General features: G+C 45.9%; 1 protein-coding gene across 1 annotated transcript in view; it reads right to left on the bottom strand.

Moving 5' to 3' along the window:
• DDB2 (damage specific DNA binding protein 2) overlaps positions 1–13,149 on the bottom strand; it is a 63,244-nt gene extending 50,095 nt beyond the window's left edge. The window contains exon 1 of the mRNA XM_073604351.1: positions 13,021–13,149. The gene's annotated coding sequence lies outside the window, so the exon portion shown is untranslated. The remainder of the gene's footprint in view (positions 1–13,020) is intronic.
• Positions 13,150–16,744: the final 3,595 nt, after the last annotated feature.

Genomic DNA, 16,744 nt, shown 5'->3' with positions numbered 1-16,744 from the left:
GGGGGGGACTGATGTGAAGCGGGGGGGGGGAACTGTGATGTGAAGAGGGGGGGACTGTGATGTGAAGCGGGGGGACTGTGATGTGAAGCGGGGGGGACTGTGATGTGAAGCGGGGGGGACTGTGATGTGAAGAGGGGGGGACTGTGATGTGAAGCGGGGGGGGACTGTGATGTGAAGAGGGGGGGACTGTGATGTGAAGAGGGGGGGACTGTGATGTGAAGAGGGGGGGACTGTGATGTGAAGAGGGGGGGACTGTGATGTGAAGAGGGGGGGACTGTGATGTGAAGAGGGGGGGACTGTGATGTGAAGAGGGGGGGACTGTGATGTGAAGAGGGGGGGGACTGTGATGTGAAGAGGGGGGGACTGTGATGTGAAGAGGGGGGGACTGTGATGTGAAGAGGGGGGGGGACTGTGATGTGAAGCGGGGGGGGGGGGGCTGTGATGTGCTTGGGACTGAGACACTGATGTAATATTGGGATTGTGATATAAATGTGGGGGGGGGGGGGGCTGTGCGGTGAAGGATCTGAGTCATTGACCAAACATGCGAAAATTCAGACCTCCGCTGGAAGAAAATTTCACTGATCAGACCTCCGTGAATTCATATCACCCCGCTCTAAGCAAAAGCACACTAGAAAGCCCTCAGCATTGTGTATGAAATGTGTATGTAATGCACAGAAGTAAGAAATGGTCCTCTTTGATGACAGCCCCACCGCTGTCATAAATAAAAATAAATTAAAAAACAAACAAACACACACAGAACAAAACAAAACAAAACAATCTTATTTTGTAAAATAAATAAATAAATAAATAAAATAAAATACTTGCTTTGGATTCTGGCTTTTGCCTGCTGCAGATATGCAAGTGATGTCACTTTACCTAACTGCTGGCTATCTGAAAAGTTGGGTGATCAAATACCCCTGAGAGTGTGCTCCAACATAGAGATGATTTCCCATCAGGGGGAGATTTACTAAAACTGGAACACACAGAATCTGGTACAGTTCTGCAATGGCAACCAATCAGCTTCTAACTTGAGCTTGTTCAATAAAGCTTTGACAATAAAGCCTAGAAGCTGATTGGTTACTATGTACAGCTGCACCAGAATCTGTGTGCTCCAGTTTTAGTAAATTCCCCCCATCATGTCAGTCCTAATGACAATGACAAGACTATGAAAGGAAACTCTCCCCAACAGCTACACAGAAAGCAATAAAAACCTGAAAGAGGTTTCTAATTCTTTTGTCTTGGCTTTAAAACAAACATTAACTCAATAACAAAAATAACAAAAATCAAAACAGATTACCCATCAAGCCCCCAGATAGTTTTCCAAAATACTGCTCCCAAATAAACTGATGGTTGAGATATCAATGCAAGAAAAGTAACAGGTTGCACAAGTTATATTCTTAAGGAAAAAGGAAAAGCAACATGGAGTAAATATTCAAGTGGGGATACAGCAGATGATTTGTGAAGAGGTGGGCAGACTGAACATTGATATAATGGAGCCTTCAGAAACAAATGCCAAAAGAAGAAAGTGCATCCTACGCCCGACTCCAAGAAATAGACGAGCGATCACTAATCCCAGGAGCCAGGTAGCCAACGATCCTTAAAAATGACAGCTGGCAGAGGAACTTTTGAGGTTCTCTCTAGTACCCATCGTCAACGGAGCTGGCTCCTGGACTGGACAGTCCATATTCCATATTCATTTGTCCTCCCTGGCTGAAAAATGATAAAACTGTTAAAAGCAGATTGTAAAGGAAGGAAAGGTGTGATTTCCTGAGAGAAACTAGAACCAGAAGGGCGAAAAGCGGCAATAAAAAGTCACTCCGTACTCGGAAAGGCTTAAAGCTGAAGTCCAGCCTGAGCTCGTTTGGCAGGGCTTCTCCCCTAGGTCACAGGAGTGCAATTTGTTTTGCACTCCTGTGACCCCGTACTCAGCAGAGAGCGCTCTGAAGTCCGCTCTTTATTGACGTCACACAGATCAGTCCAGGCACAACGTCATCCCGACAATAAAGTCTGGATCTGCCAGCTTCAGTGAGTGTGGAGGAGCAGATGGCTATCCACCGAAAGGGAAACAGAAAAGTGAAGCCTCCTTACTAAGGGAAAAAGGAAGTGAAGCCTCCTTACTAAGGGAAACAGGAAGTGAAGCCTCCTTACTAAGGGAAACAGGAAGTGAAGCCTCCTTACTAAGGGAAACAGGAAGTGAAGCCTCCTTACTAAGGGAAACAGGAAGTGAAGCTTTGCTGCTGCTTGTCAATCAGCATCTCTCCGCTCGGGGAGCTGTGATAACCGAGCCATCAGCGATGTTCGATTGCTCGGTTCTCAGTGAAGAGATGCCGGGGGACAGATGCAACATCCACCTAGGTAAGTATAATTCTGTAAAAAAAAAAAAAACACACATACCGTACTTCTCTTTTAAGCCACGTGAGAAGAACACATCAGTCATGATGCAGGCGTATAGCAACATATGATCTTATATGAGAAACTTCAAAAGACCTTAAAGCGGAGCTCCACCCAAAAGGGGAAGCTTTGCTTGTTTGCTTCCTCTCCCCCCCTCCGCTGCCACATTTGCCATTTTTTGGGGGGTCGGATACCTGTCAAAACCAGGTATCATCTTCTTCTGGGTGAGATCGCCGCTATCTTGTGCGGAGATCTATGCAATGTCCGGCCCCTCCTCCTTCCCCCACTGCTTTCTGGGACACACAGGTCCAAGAAGACAGCAGGGATCTTTCAGAAAGCGCAGCTCGACTCACGCATGCACAGTAAGAAACAGGCTATGAAGCCACAAAGCCGGTGCCTGCACCCGGAGCCAAGGGACGGATCGGCTTGGGGTACCGACATCGTGGGCTCCCTGGACAGGTACGTGTTCCTTATATTAAAAGTCAGCAGCTACAGTATTTGTAGCTGCTGACTTTTTTTTTGTACAGGCTGGAACTCTGTTATAATGATGGGAACAATGGTGGACAGTACAGGTGGAGGATATATGGCAGTGGTCTCCAAACTATGGCCCGGGGGCCAGATGCGGCCCTTTGCTTGCTTTCAAATGGCCCTTGGGGCACTATTTTATTTTCACAAACACCAATGAAGGGCACGATTTCACCCAATGACACCAATGGTGGGGCACAATTCCCAACAAATGAGATCAATGATAGGGCACAGTTCCTCCCAATGATACCAACTGTGGGGCACGATGACACCAATGATGGGGGATTGTTCACTATCACTGATGCTCTGACATTTTGTACTTCTGATGGCCACAGTCCTGCCCTCCTAAAATCTGGAGGGCGGTAAACTGGCCAAACTGGCCCTTTGTTTAGAAAGTTTGGAGACACCTGGTATATGGGGACCCTATGAAAGCAACAAAATGAACAAAAAGGGAAGAAAATGTATCAATTTTTGCAAAGTGTTACTAAACCCACAACAGTTAATTCTGTCTGTATATGCAGTAAAGCATTCTTGTTATAATCACTGTGGAACCTAAGGGGTTTATCCTCTGCATTGTGTAAAAAGACTGTTTGATCCTGTCTTCTCTGATCCCCCCCCCTCTTTCACTGTCCCCAATCCATAGATAGAACAGAGCCGTGGGGGCACTCTGCACATGCTCAGTTTGGTGTTATTTTTATTTTTTGCTTGGGAGGGTGCATGTGATCAGCACAAGACCAATCAACACAGTCAAGGGTCCTGCAGCCTTAGGCCCCTTTCACACGAGGCTTCCACGGAGTCCGCCAGCTCAGCGGGAGATCAGTCCGTTGATCTCCGCTGAGCCGGCGGATGACAGGTCCCTCTCTGCTCACTGAGCGAGGAGGGGCTTGTCAGGCGCCACTGCCACCTATGGAGGGATCGGATGAAAACAGACAGCATGGCAGTTTTCGTCAGATCTCACCCGATCCGATAGCGATGGACCTGGACGTAGGGACATCCGTCTGCTTTTAGCGGATTGGATGTCAGCGGACATGTCTCCGCTGACATCCGTTGCTCCATAGGCTAACATGGAGCGCCCATTCAGGTCCTCCGTCAAAACTGACAGGCGGACCTGAACGGTCCGATCGTGTGAAAGGGTCCTTATAGGACAGTCAGTGGAGAATGAAAACTACTCCTACAAGCTTTAACCAGGCACTGATGGAAGCCATAAGACTGCTATATACTGCTGATGAGAAAAGGCATTTAGCAGTTTATATTTACTAAAATAATAGCATTTCCATGTTCTGTGTACTGTGGGAGAACAGATAGTGAATGCAGAGTCCTGGGTTTGGTAACACTTTGATAAACACATACAAAAACATTAAAGTTTAACTGACATTCTGGCAGTCACAGGCGCTGTGACCTCATCAAGTACAATGCAGGCCCAATAGCAGGAGGATGGAGAGGGAACGGCCACAAACTGGAATGTATGGGAGAATATTCGAGTACTGGCTACTGGGAAAGCTACAGGCAAACAGTAACGGCTCCTCTCAGCCTGTCATTGCTTCATACAGGCTGAGCAAGTCACTGCTGTTTGCCTACATCTATCATCCACTGATTCTTGCTGCTGGAATCCAATGTATGTATGCATTTCCGCAGTGCTTTCCGATTTTGCATTTTTTATGCTATTTTTTTGTTTGGAAAATTTGTTGTTGGACAGATTCAAAACCACAAATTGTGGCAAAATCGCGTTAAAAATGAACTATATGCTTTTCTGCAGCTTCTCCATTGAAGGCTATTGAACCAAAGAAGCACCGTTTTGCTTTTAAAAAAGTCCCTGACCCTTTCCCAAAAAATGCAGAGGCACGAAAATGCATTGATGTGAACGTAAAAAAAAAAAAAAAAAAAAAAAAAAAAAAAAAAAAAAAAACACACACACACACACACACACACACATTGGTGTGAATGGTGCCTTAAGCAGGACCTCACCCAAAATGGGAAGTTCCATTTTTCCCTACTTCCCCCTGACCACATTTGGAATGTATTTTTTTTTTTTTTTTTTTAAGGGTGGGGGTACGGGTAACCGCTCCCACTTCCACTCAGATCCCCCACGGTGATCTAAGTGTAAGTTTGGCCCTCCCTTCCTTACCCCGCAGCCGCTTAGGACACATCACAGGTCCCAGGAGACTGCAGGACCAACCACGGGGCGCAGCGTGGTTCACCCTGGAAAAAGATGAAGAAGCCCCCCGGAAGAAGAAGAAGGCCCCCAGAAGAAGAAGAAGAAGCCCCCAAGAAGAAGAAGAAGAAGCCCCCCTGGAAGAAGACCCCGTAACCTGAGGCTAGATAGATAAATTAATAGACAACGAAAACAATAAATCTTGGGTGACAAGGAAGTAGAAGACCCCACAACCCTTAGGCTAGATAAATAACAAATTATGAGAGAAAGAAAGCAATACAAATCTTGGGTGACAAGGCCACAGGCACTGATAATAAACAAATTCAATATGTTAAAAAGAGCAGAAAAGAATATTAAAACATTTCATCAAACCACAAGAGGCATTTATCAAGGTGAGAAGATTCCTGAAGAGTCTTATTGGACGTCAAGAAGTAGCTGGGACAACGTCATCAACATTACAGAACAAGTCCACCTGAATAAGACTAAACTAGTACTAGATATTCCCGAAGAATGGCTATAGACTATTTTAGCTATCCCAAAGAAAATAAATAAAATAACCTAAAAAAACGTAAGGAGTATCAGGCAAGAGCCTTCACACCACAAACAATGAAGGAATTAACAAAAATAATCTAACACACAATGTTATCTATAGATGGCTAAATGGGATTTCCATGGATTCCTCCAATTGCTAAACAGTGTGGATGGAGGAATCTCCACTGCCAGCTATTGTATTCAGATAACCACAACACCTGCCTGAATAGTGACTACATCTGATCGGAGGTAGTCAATGTTCAGCCGATAATTTTCCACGCGGCTCAATCAGTCAATTTTTTAAATCAACTTACATGGATCCAGGTGTCGGATGAAATTCGAGAGAATTCTAGCCAGCTTAAATTCAAAACTCCAAGACAAAAATTGACCCATTACAATATAGATTTGGTCCAAAATAATGAGCACCATCAGGAGCGTCACAACACAGCAAAATGAAACATCTATGCTTCGTTGATTTTGCCAAGGCATTTAATCAAGTCAAGCACGACATCCTCATAAAGAACCGGTACACTGTAGTCATAAAAGTCATAAAAGGAAGTCATAAAAGGATGGACATGGTCAGCAACAATACTCAGGTAGGCCGCGGTGTTTAACCTCCCTGGCGGTATGATTATGTCAGATTTTTGCGTCTCAATCGGTACAATTATTTTGCATAGAAATTCGGCGCTTTATATCATAGGCCTGTAATTCTTAGCAATAACACACTTAAATCTGTCCACCAAGAGTCTAGTAGATATCCCGGGTATGATAAAGTTTGAAAACACAAAATCATAAATTATAATATAATAAATAAATAATTAAAAAAAAAATAATAATATAATAACAAAATAAATTTCCCCACGATTCACTATCGCTCAATTCTGCAAGTGTTCTAATTTACTATCGCTGTTTTCTAGCTGGTCTAAAACCACTTTTGACGTAAAGGGACACATTTTGGTTGCTATGGACAATCTCCAGTTTCCAGGCAGAAAGAACAGTATATATCACATAAAACTGCATGCAGGGCATGGGCCAAAGCATAAGGGACAATAAGGATGTGAAATAATTTCATACAGTAATGTAATCTGTAAGATTACAGTGTATTGTATGTTATGATTTTTCACTTTTTTGAATTTGACGACAGGCTCCGCCCCCGTGCGTGGCGACACTCGCAGGGAACGGAGCCTGGCACACAGAGGCATCGGACGGAGGACAGAGCCCACAGACACAGCGGAGGGACATCACAGGATCCTGGGGACAAGGTAAGTAACGCCGCACCAGGATCCTGCAATGTAATCCCGAGTGTGGCTCGGGGTTACCGCTAATGGTGCTGAAATTTAACCCCGAGCCACACTCGGGAAAACCGCCAGGGAGGTTAAACGATGCTCAATTGGTACTGAGGGGCCCAAAGTGTGCCAAGAAAATATCCCCCACACCATTACATCACCACCAGTCTGACCGGTGTGCTCTTCTGCTGCTGTAGCCCATCTGCTTCAAGGTTCAACATGTTCACACATCCAACCTGTGCTTAATCATTACCATTACCAATGTAACGAGTGGTTATTTGAGTTAATGTTGCCTTTCTATTATCTCAAACCAGTCTGCCCATTCTCCTAGGACATCAGCAAGGCATTCTTGTCCACAAAACTGCCGCTCACCGGATATTTTCTCTTTTTCGGACCATTCTCTGTAAACCCTAGAGATGGTTTTGGGTGAAAATCTCAGTAGTTTAGCGGTTTTTAACTGCTTGCCGTCCAGCCGCCAGTTTTACTGCGGCAAAATGGCACGACTGGGTGAAATGACATTACGATACGTCGCTTCACCTTTTGGCCACTAGGGGCACACAGCGGGCGCAATGACCACCGGTCACCCGCGATTGCTCGTGACAGAACGAGAACCGGGATCTGTGTGTGTAAACGCACAAATCCCGGTTCTTTCAGGGGAGAGGAGACAGATCGTGCGTTCATACTAAGTAAAAAGACTGATCGGTCTCCTCCCCTAGTCAGTCCCATCCCCTCCCCACAGTTAGAACACACCTAGGGAACACAGTTAACCCCTTGATGGCCCCCTAGTGTTAACCCCTTCCCTGCCAGTGACATTTTTACAGTAATCAGTGCATTTTTATAGCACTGATCGCTGTATAATTGTCAATGGTCCCAAAAATGTGTCAAAAGTGTCCAATTTGTCCGCCGCAAAATTGCAGTTAAAAAAAATAAATAAATAAATAAAATAATAAATAAAAATCGCACATTACCGCCATTACTAGTAACAAAAAAAAAATAATAATAATAAAAATGCCCTAAATCTATCCCCTATTTTGTAGACGCTATAACTTTTGCGCAAACCAATCAATATACGCTTATTGCAATTTTTTTTTACCAAAAATATGTAGAAGAATACATATCGGCCTAAACTGAGGAAAAAAATTAGTTTTTTTGAAAAACAATGTGGGATATTTATTATAGCAAAAAGTAGAAGATATTGGGGGTTATTAAGAAAGGCAAATCCACTTTGCACGTAAATAACAAAATGTACCGCGCTGTTCACTCAATAGCAGCCAGCACAAAAGTGTAAAATAAACAGAAATATATATAGAAAATGTGCGGCGGTAAGCAAGTAATGATCAATATCAAAAATAAAATTGACATATTAAAAAAAGCAATATAAATAGTGACACGTGTTCCATGAGAATTAATATCCAAGGTGTAAATAGAAAAAAAAAAAAAAAAAGGGGGGGGGGACACAAAGACAAGTCCCAAATGTTTTCCAAGAGGGTGAAGTTCAAAACATAAATGGGTAACAAGTCACAGAACTCCTATCTATGTTACCTCTGTCACATTTTGGATGTTCACTCAGGAGTTCTGTGATTGTCACCCATTTATGTTTTGAACTTCACCCTTTTGGAAAACATTTGGGACTTGTCTGTGTCCCCCCCCCCCCCTTTTTTTTTCTATTTACACCTTGGACATGAATTCTCACGGAACGCGTGTCACTATTTTTATTGATTTTTTTTTCATATGTCAATTTTATTTTTGATATTGATCATTATTTGCTTAGCGCTGCACATTTTCCATATATGAATCCACTTTGCACTGCAAGTGCGCTTGGAAGTGCAGTCGCTCTAAATCTAAGGGGTAGATCTGAAATGAGGGGAAGCTCTGCTGATTTTATCATCCAATCATGTGCAAGCTAAAATGCTGTTTTTTTATTTTCCTTGCATGTCCCCCTCAGATCTACAGCGACTTTACTTCCAAGTGCACTTGCAGTGCAAAGTGGATTTTCCCTTAGATAATAACCCCCATTGTGTTTTTTTCAAAATTGTCGCTCTTCTTTTGTTTATAGCACAAAAAATAAAAACCGCAGAGGTGATCAAATACCACCAAAAGAAAGCTCTATTTGTGGGGAAAAAAAGGATGCCAATTTTGTTTGGGTACAGCGTCGCACGACTGCGCAATTGTCAGTTAAAGCGACACAGTGCCGTATCACAAAAAAATGGTCTGGTCATTGAGCAGCCAAATCTTCCAAAGTGGTTAAAATACTCAGACCAACCTGTCTGGCACCAACAACCATGCCACGTTTAAAGTCACTTAAATCCCCTCTCTTTCCCATTCTGATGCTCGGTTTGAACTCGTCATCATGTGTAGATGCCTAAATGCATTGAGTTGCTGCCATGTGATTGGCTGATTATCAATTTGTGTTATCAAGCAACTGAACTGGTGTACCTAATAAAGTGGCCGCTAAGTGTATAAAGATGAAGCGTTTCAAGGTGCTTGTGGAGGTGTTGGAATTCCAAGATATGAACCCAAGATTATACAGAAAGTAAGCTATCCAAATGATATTGCATGCAGAATCTAAAGGAATACCTCCGACACTTATTAAACCACCTCCTGCCCAGCTTATAAGCAAATGACGGCGGCAGGGTGGCGCTATTGTTCTGGAACATATGACGCCGCCCCACTCTCTGCGGGTGCGCAAGCGTGGCAATCGGCGTCGCGCTGTGTCCCTGGTACATGGGGCATCCCCGATTTCAGTAAAGAGTGACCAGCTGTATCCAAATCAGGCAATGCCAGTTATTGGCTTTCCTCTCCTCACACTGACAGAGTGTGAGGAGAGGAGAGCTGATCAGCGGCATTTCCTCACAGGGGAGACCTGTACAGATAATCAGGGCACTGATCATCAGTGCAGCCCCAACAGTGCCCAGCAGTGATGCCAGTCAGTCCCTGCTCATTGATGTTTCCTATCAGTGCCGTCTATCAGCACCCATCAGTAGCACCCAGTGCCGCCTATCAGCGCCCATCAGTGAAGGACAAAAATTACTTATGTACAAAATTTTCTAACAGAAACTAAGAAAAACGTTTTTTTTTTTTTCAAACTTTATGGTCGTTTTTCGTTTTTTTTTTTTTTTTAGCACAAAATACACTCAGTGGTGATAAAATACCACCAAAAGAAAGATCTATCTGTCTCAAACAATGATAAAAACTTCATATGGGTAGAGTGTTGCACGACCTCGCAATTGACATTCAAAGCGTGACAGCGCTGAAAGCTGGAAATTCACCTCTTTCCTGCCCGGGTCAAAGTGCCCAGTAGTGAAGTTGTTAAAGAGTAACTCCATCCCCTCTTGCCCTTTATGCTGGGTTGAGCTCAAGAAACATACCCAGCCACCCAGTAAATCCAGCGCTGTTCTGTAGAGATCCACCGATCTGCTGCTACACGCCAGGTCCCACACCACCACCATCATTTACTATCATCGGGAGTTGGCTGCCTCTTTTGGATTCTGGCAACCACTCACTGATGACGTGCCAACAGGTTCTCCTCCAGCCAGGTGTCTTTGTCTCTGATGCCTCCTGGGATATCTGATGTGAACATCCCAAGAGGCTGCAGGAGCTGGATAACATTCTCATTCAGTGAGAATAAAAGGCATGGGGCGAACCTTACTCTAAACAAAAATAAATAGGTAATCAACAAAGGGAGACAAAGAACTAAAACTAAGGCTTGAAAATTAAAAAATAGAGCAAGTAACCCACTTCCAACCCTTTGACATTGATCAATTAAAACCTGAATAACAACATTGACGTTAGAGTTGAAATCACCAAGGCCAAAGTGTCTGGGGATACCAAGAACTGAGGAGGAACGATCTCCTTCTAAACACAAAGGAAGATTTCTACAAACGTAGGTATGGAAGAGAAACATTTTTCCCACAATGTCATGAAAGATGAAGTGCGCCAAGAAAGAGCAAGTAACCCAACTTCCAAGTTGAAGTTGTTAAAGAGTAACTCCATCCCCTCTTGCCCTTTATGCTGGGTTGAGCTCAAGAAACATACCCAGCCACCCAGTAAATCCAGCGCTGTTCTGTAGGGATCCACCGATCTGCTGCTACACGCCAGGTCCCACACCACCACCATCATTTACTATCATCGGGAGTTGGCTGCCTCTTTTGGATTCTGGCAACCACTCACTGATGACGTGCCAACAGGTTCTCCTCCAGCCAGGTGTCTTTGTCTCTGATGCCTCCTGGGATATCTGATGTGAACATCCCAAGAGGCTGCAGGAGCTGGATAACATTCTCATTCAGTGAGAATAAAAGGCATTGGGGCGAACCTTACTCTGAACAAAAATAAATAGGTAATCAACAAAGGGAGACAAAGAACTAAAACTAAGGCTTGAAAATTAAACAATAGAGCAAGTAACCCACTTCCAACCCTTTAACATTGATCAATTAAAACCTGAATAACAACGTTGACGTTAGAGTTGAAATCACCAAGGCCAAAGTGTCTGGGGATACCAAGACCTGAGGAGGAACGATCTCCTTCTAAACACAAAGGAAGATTTCTACAAACGTAGGTATGGAAGAGAAGCATTTTTCCCACAATGTCATGAAAGATGAAGTTCGCCAAGATAAAGCGAGTAATCCAACTTCCAATACATTGTCACAAAGGTTAAGGAAAACCAGAAGAACAAAGCTCAAATCAGAGTTGGGACCACCAAGACCTGGTGAGGAACAATATCCCTCTAATCACAAAGAAAAACACTGCCACAGTCACAAATCGGGATCCGTTCCCTCACGATATCTCTAAAACCTAAGAAGATCACAAGTTCTAAACTGTGGTTCTCCAGGAGGATCTTGAGAATTCAGCTGGATGGACCTGGTCAGGAATGAAGAGGTTCTGCAAAAGAGTCAATGTAGCCAAACCACATCGGTTGGAAGGAATATTGAAGAGAAAAGGGTCAATGGTATGGCCATATCGCAAGAAACCTGAGTGGAAAGGCAAAACATGGGGGACAGAGGACATCCAGGAAACGGCTGGCAGACGTGATGTAAAGCAGAAGATTAACCTGGTAAAAGTCAAGGCAAAATGGACAGTGATGGTGGAAGCAAAGTTCCAAGTTGGAATTCACCAAAGAACACAAGCTGGCACAGGAGTAGAGATGGTGATAACCGGCAGGCAACTTTCTGTAGAACCCTCACCTTCCATTTCTAAATATTCTATTCAGCCAAGACTTATTTTGAGTGTGTGGGGGAAGGGTTAGAACATGGATTGGGTTATTAATGCCGCCTCTGCCACATTTAATAAGGTTTCCTCTTACATCATGTTACGTCACCAGGTCAGGAAGTTGAGGGGAAAGCTCCTCAAGGGGGACACAATAGGGGTTTTGAAGCCGGCCAAACACATTCCAATGATTTGTACAATTTCCTTTAGATCTTCCAACAACTACGTAATACAAGAGCCTGCCAGATCAGATACACATTGAACGGACTGGCAATCACAGTTTGGTCAATCTAAAGCTAGCCGGACACTATACAATCTGATCGCACAATTGCCTATTTACCAAAACTATGCTATATGCAGGCAGACCATTGCGCTACATAGCCAATAGAAGATCTGAAGGAGATTGTATAGTGTATGGGTAGCCCAAGGGTCACCATACACGTTACAATCTGACCAAACCATCAGCTTTGGATTTACCAAGACTATGCAATGCAAGAGCTTACCTATTCTGTCCAATCATACTGTATGCAAGCAGGCAGACCATAGTGGTTGGTAGATCAGAGATTGTACAGTCTATGGCCAGCTTCATAGGAGATTGTACAACCAGACTGATCATACATCGCCAGCACCACTCACATGAAATAATACAATCCCCGATCAGAAGAGCACACCACACACACAGCGACCGGCACCGATCTCCTCCACACAACTTCCCAGCACTCCCCCCCATACACTGTGTGCAGGACAAAGGAAACACGTGACCCTCCATCCGGAGAGGGACTACAACTCCCAGCAGAGGCTGCAAGATCTGCCTGAGACTTCTGCTCCCCCTGCAGCTGCACACACACAGAAGGTGTACTATCGGTCCCAGCGATCCCAGGCACGGACCCGGCACGGCCCGGTGCCCCCTCCATATCCCCCCTCCCCGGGTACCTGTCACTCTCCCGGTCTCCAATATACAATCCTCGGGGTATTGCAGCAACCTATGGGCAAGATGTCGCTGCGGACAGTCCACGCATGCGCAGGAGACGGACCTGACCTCTGATCGCCCCTCCTATCTCAAGTCTACTGCTACTTTGATTGGCTGGGCGGGAATGTATAGCGCATGCGCCAGAGCAAGGATCAGCTATGAGTAGAAGGTGGGGCGCGGAGAGCAAAGAGGGGAGAGCAGAGAGGGGACCTTCAGGGGAAATGAACCGGGCCTTATACTCTGTGGACAGGCAATGGAGGATGTGCACTGTGGGCATGCTAAAGAGGAAAGGCAATGGAGTATGTGCACTGTGGGCATGCTATAGTGGACAGACAATGGTGGATGTGCATTGTGGGCATGCTACAGAGGACAGGCAATGGTGGATGTGCACTGTGGGCATGCTATAGTGGACAGGCAATGGAGGATATGCACAGTGGGCATGCTATAGTGGACAGGCAATGGAGGATATGCACTGTGGGCATGCTAAAGAGGAAAGGCAATGGAGTATGTGCACTGTGGGCATGCTATAGTGGACAGGCAATGGAGGATATGCACTGTGGGCATGCTAAAGAGGAAAGGCAATGGAGTATGTGCACTGTGGGCATGCTAAAGAGGAAAGGCAATGGAGTATGTGCACTGTGGGCATGCTATAGTGGACAGACAGTGGTGGATGTGCATTGTGGGCATGCTACAGAGGAAAAGCAATGGAGTATGTGCACTGTGGGCATGCTATAGTGGACAGACAATGGTGGATATGCACCGTGGGCATGCTATAGTGGACAGGCAATGGAGGATATGCACTGTATACATGCTATAGAGGACAGACAGTGGTGGATGTGCACTGTGGGCATGCTATAGTGGACAGGCAATGGAGGATATACACTGTGGGCATGCTACAGAGGACAAGCAATGGAGGATGTGCACTGTGGGCATGCTATAGTGGACAGACAGTGGTGGATGTGCACTGTGGGCATGCGAAAGTGGACAGGCAATGGAGGATATGTACTGCGGGCATGCTACAGAGGACAAGCAATGGAGCATCTGCACTGTGGGCATGCTCCAGAGGCCAGACAATGGTGGTTGTGCATTGTGGGCATGCTACAGAGGACAGGCAATGGAGGATATGCACTGTGGGCATGCTACAGAGGACAGGCAATGGAGGATGTGCACTGTGGGCATGCTATAGTGGACAGAGAGTGGTGGATGTGCATTGTGGGCATGCTACAGAGGACAGACAATGGAGGATGTGCACTGTGGGCATGCTATAGTTGACAGGCAATGGAGGATATGCACTGTGGGCATGCTATAGTGGACAGACAATGGTGGATGTGCATTGTGGGCATGCTACTGAGGAAAGACAATGGTGGATGTGCACTGTGGGCATGCTACCGAGGAAAGACAATGGTGGATGTGCATTGTGGGCATGCTACAGAGGACAGGCAATGGAGAATTTGCACTGTGGGCATGCTGTAGTGGACAGGCAATGGAGGATATGCACTGTGGGCATGCTACAGAGGACAGACAATGGTGGATGTGCACTGTGGGCATGCTATAGAGGGCAGGCAATGGAGAATTTGCACTGTGGGCATGCTGTAGTGGACAGGCAATGGAGGATATGCACTGTGGGCATGCTACAGAGGACAGACAATGGTGGATGTGCACTGTGGGCATGCTATAGAGGGCAGGCAATGGAGAATTTGCACTGTGGGCATGCTGTAGTGGACAGGCAATGGAGGATATGCACTGTGGGCATGCTACAGAGGACAGACAATGGTGGATATGCACTGTAGGCATGCTACAGAGGACAGGCAATGGAGGATGTGCACTGTGAGCATGCTATAGTGGACAGACAATGGTGGATGTGCATTGTGGGCATGCTACAGAGGACAGACAATGGTGTATGTGCACTGTGGGCATGCTATAGTGGACAGACAATGGTGGATGTGCATTGTGGGCATGCTACAGAGGAAAAGCAATGGAGTATGTGCACTGTGGGCATGCTATAGTGGACAGACAATGGTGGATATGCACCGTGGGCATGCTATAGTGGACAGGCAATGGAGGATATGCACTGTGGGCATGCTAAAGAGGAAAGGCAATGGAGTATGTGCACTGTGGGCATGCTATAGTGGACAGACAATGGTGGATATGCACCGTGGGCATGTTATAGTGGACAGGCAATGGAGGATATGCACTGTGGGCATGCTAAAGAGGAAAGGCAATGGAGTATGTGCACTGTGGGCATGCTATAGTGGACAGACAGTGGTGGATGTGCATTGTGGGCATGCTACAGATGGCAGACAATGAAGGATATACACTTTGGGCATGCTATAGTGGACAGGCAATGGAGGATATGCACTGTATACATGCTATAGAGGACAGACAGTGGTGGATGTGCACTGTGGGCATGCTATAGTGGACAGGCAATGGAGGATATACACTGTGGGCATGCTACAGAGGACAAGCAATGGAGGATGTGCACTGTGGGCATGCTATAGTGGACAGACAGTGGTGGATGTGCATTGTGGGCATGCTCCAGAGGACAGACAATGGTGGATGTGCACTGTGGGCATGCGAAAGTGGACAGGCAAAGGAGGATATGTACTGCGGGCATGCTACAGAGGACAAGCAATGGAGCATCTGCACTGTGGGCATGCTCCAGAGGACAGACAATGGTGGATGTGCACTGTGGGCATGCTACAGAGGACAGGCAATGGAGGATATGCACTGTGGGCATGCTACAGAGGACAGGCAATGGAGGATGTGCACTGTGGGCATGCTACAGAGGACAGACAATGGAGGATATGCACTGTGGGCATGCTATAGTGGACAGGCAATGGAGGATATGCACTGTGGGCATGCTATAGTGGACAGACAATGGTGGATGTGCATTGTGGGCATGCTACTGAGGAAAGACAATGGTGGATGTGCACTGTGGGCATGCTACCGAGGAAAGACAATGGTGGGTATGCTACAGAGGACAGGCAATGGAGGATGTGCACTGTGAGCATGCTATAGTGGACAGACAATGGTGGATGTGCATTGTGGGCATGCTATAGAGGGCAGGCAATGGAGAATTTGCACTGTGGGCATGCTATGGAGTATATGCACTGTGGGCATGCTACAGAGGACAGACAATGGTGGATGTGCACTGTGGGCATGCTATAGAGGGCAGGCAATGGAGAATATACACTGTGGGCATGCTATAGAGGACAGGCAATGGAGGATATGCACTGTGGGCATGCTATAGTGGACAGACAGTGGTGGATGTGCATTGTGGGCATGCTACCGAGGAAAGACAATGGTGGGTATGCACTGTGGGCATGATACAGAGGACAGGCAATGGAGGATATGCACTGTGGGCATGCTACAGAGGACAGGCAATGGAGGATGTGCACTGTGAGCATGCTATAGTGGACAGACAATGGTGGATGTGCACTGTGGGCATGCTATAGAGGGCAGGCAATGGAGAATATGCACTGTGGGCATGCATAGTGGACAGGCAATGGAGGATATGCACTGTGGGCATGCTACAGAGGACAGACAATGGTGGATGTGCATTGTGGGCATGCTACAGAGGACAGACAATGGAGAATATACACTGTGGGCATGCTATAGAGGACAGGCAATGGAGGATATGCACTGTGGGCATGCTATAGTGGACAGACAGTGGTGGATGTACATTGT

The sequence above is a fragment of the Aquarana catesbeiana genome, linkage group LG11 (assembly GCF_042186555.1).
Source record: "Aquarana catesbeiana isolate 2022-GZ linkage group LG11, ASM4218655v1, whole genome shotgun sequence".
Lineage (NCBI taxonomy): Eukaryota > Metazoa > Chordata > Amphibia > Anura > Ranidae > Aquarana > Aquarana catesbeiana.
This window is presented reverse-complemented; position numbering and strand designations above follow the sequence as displayed.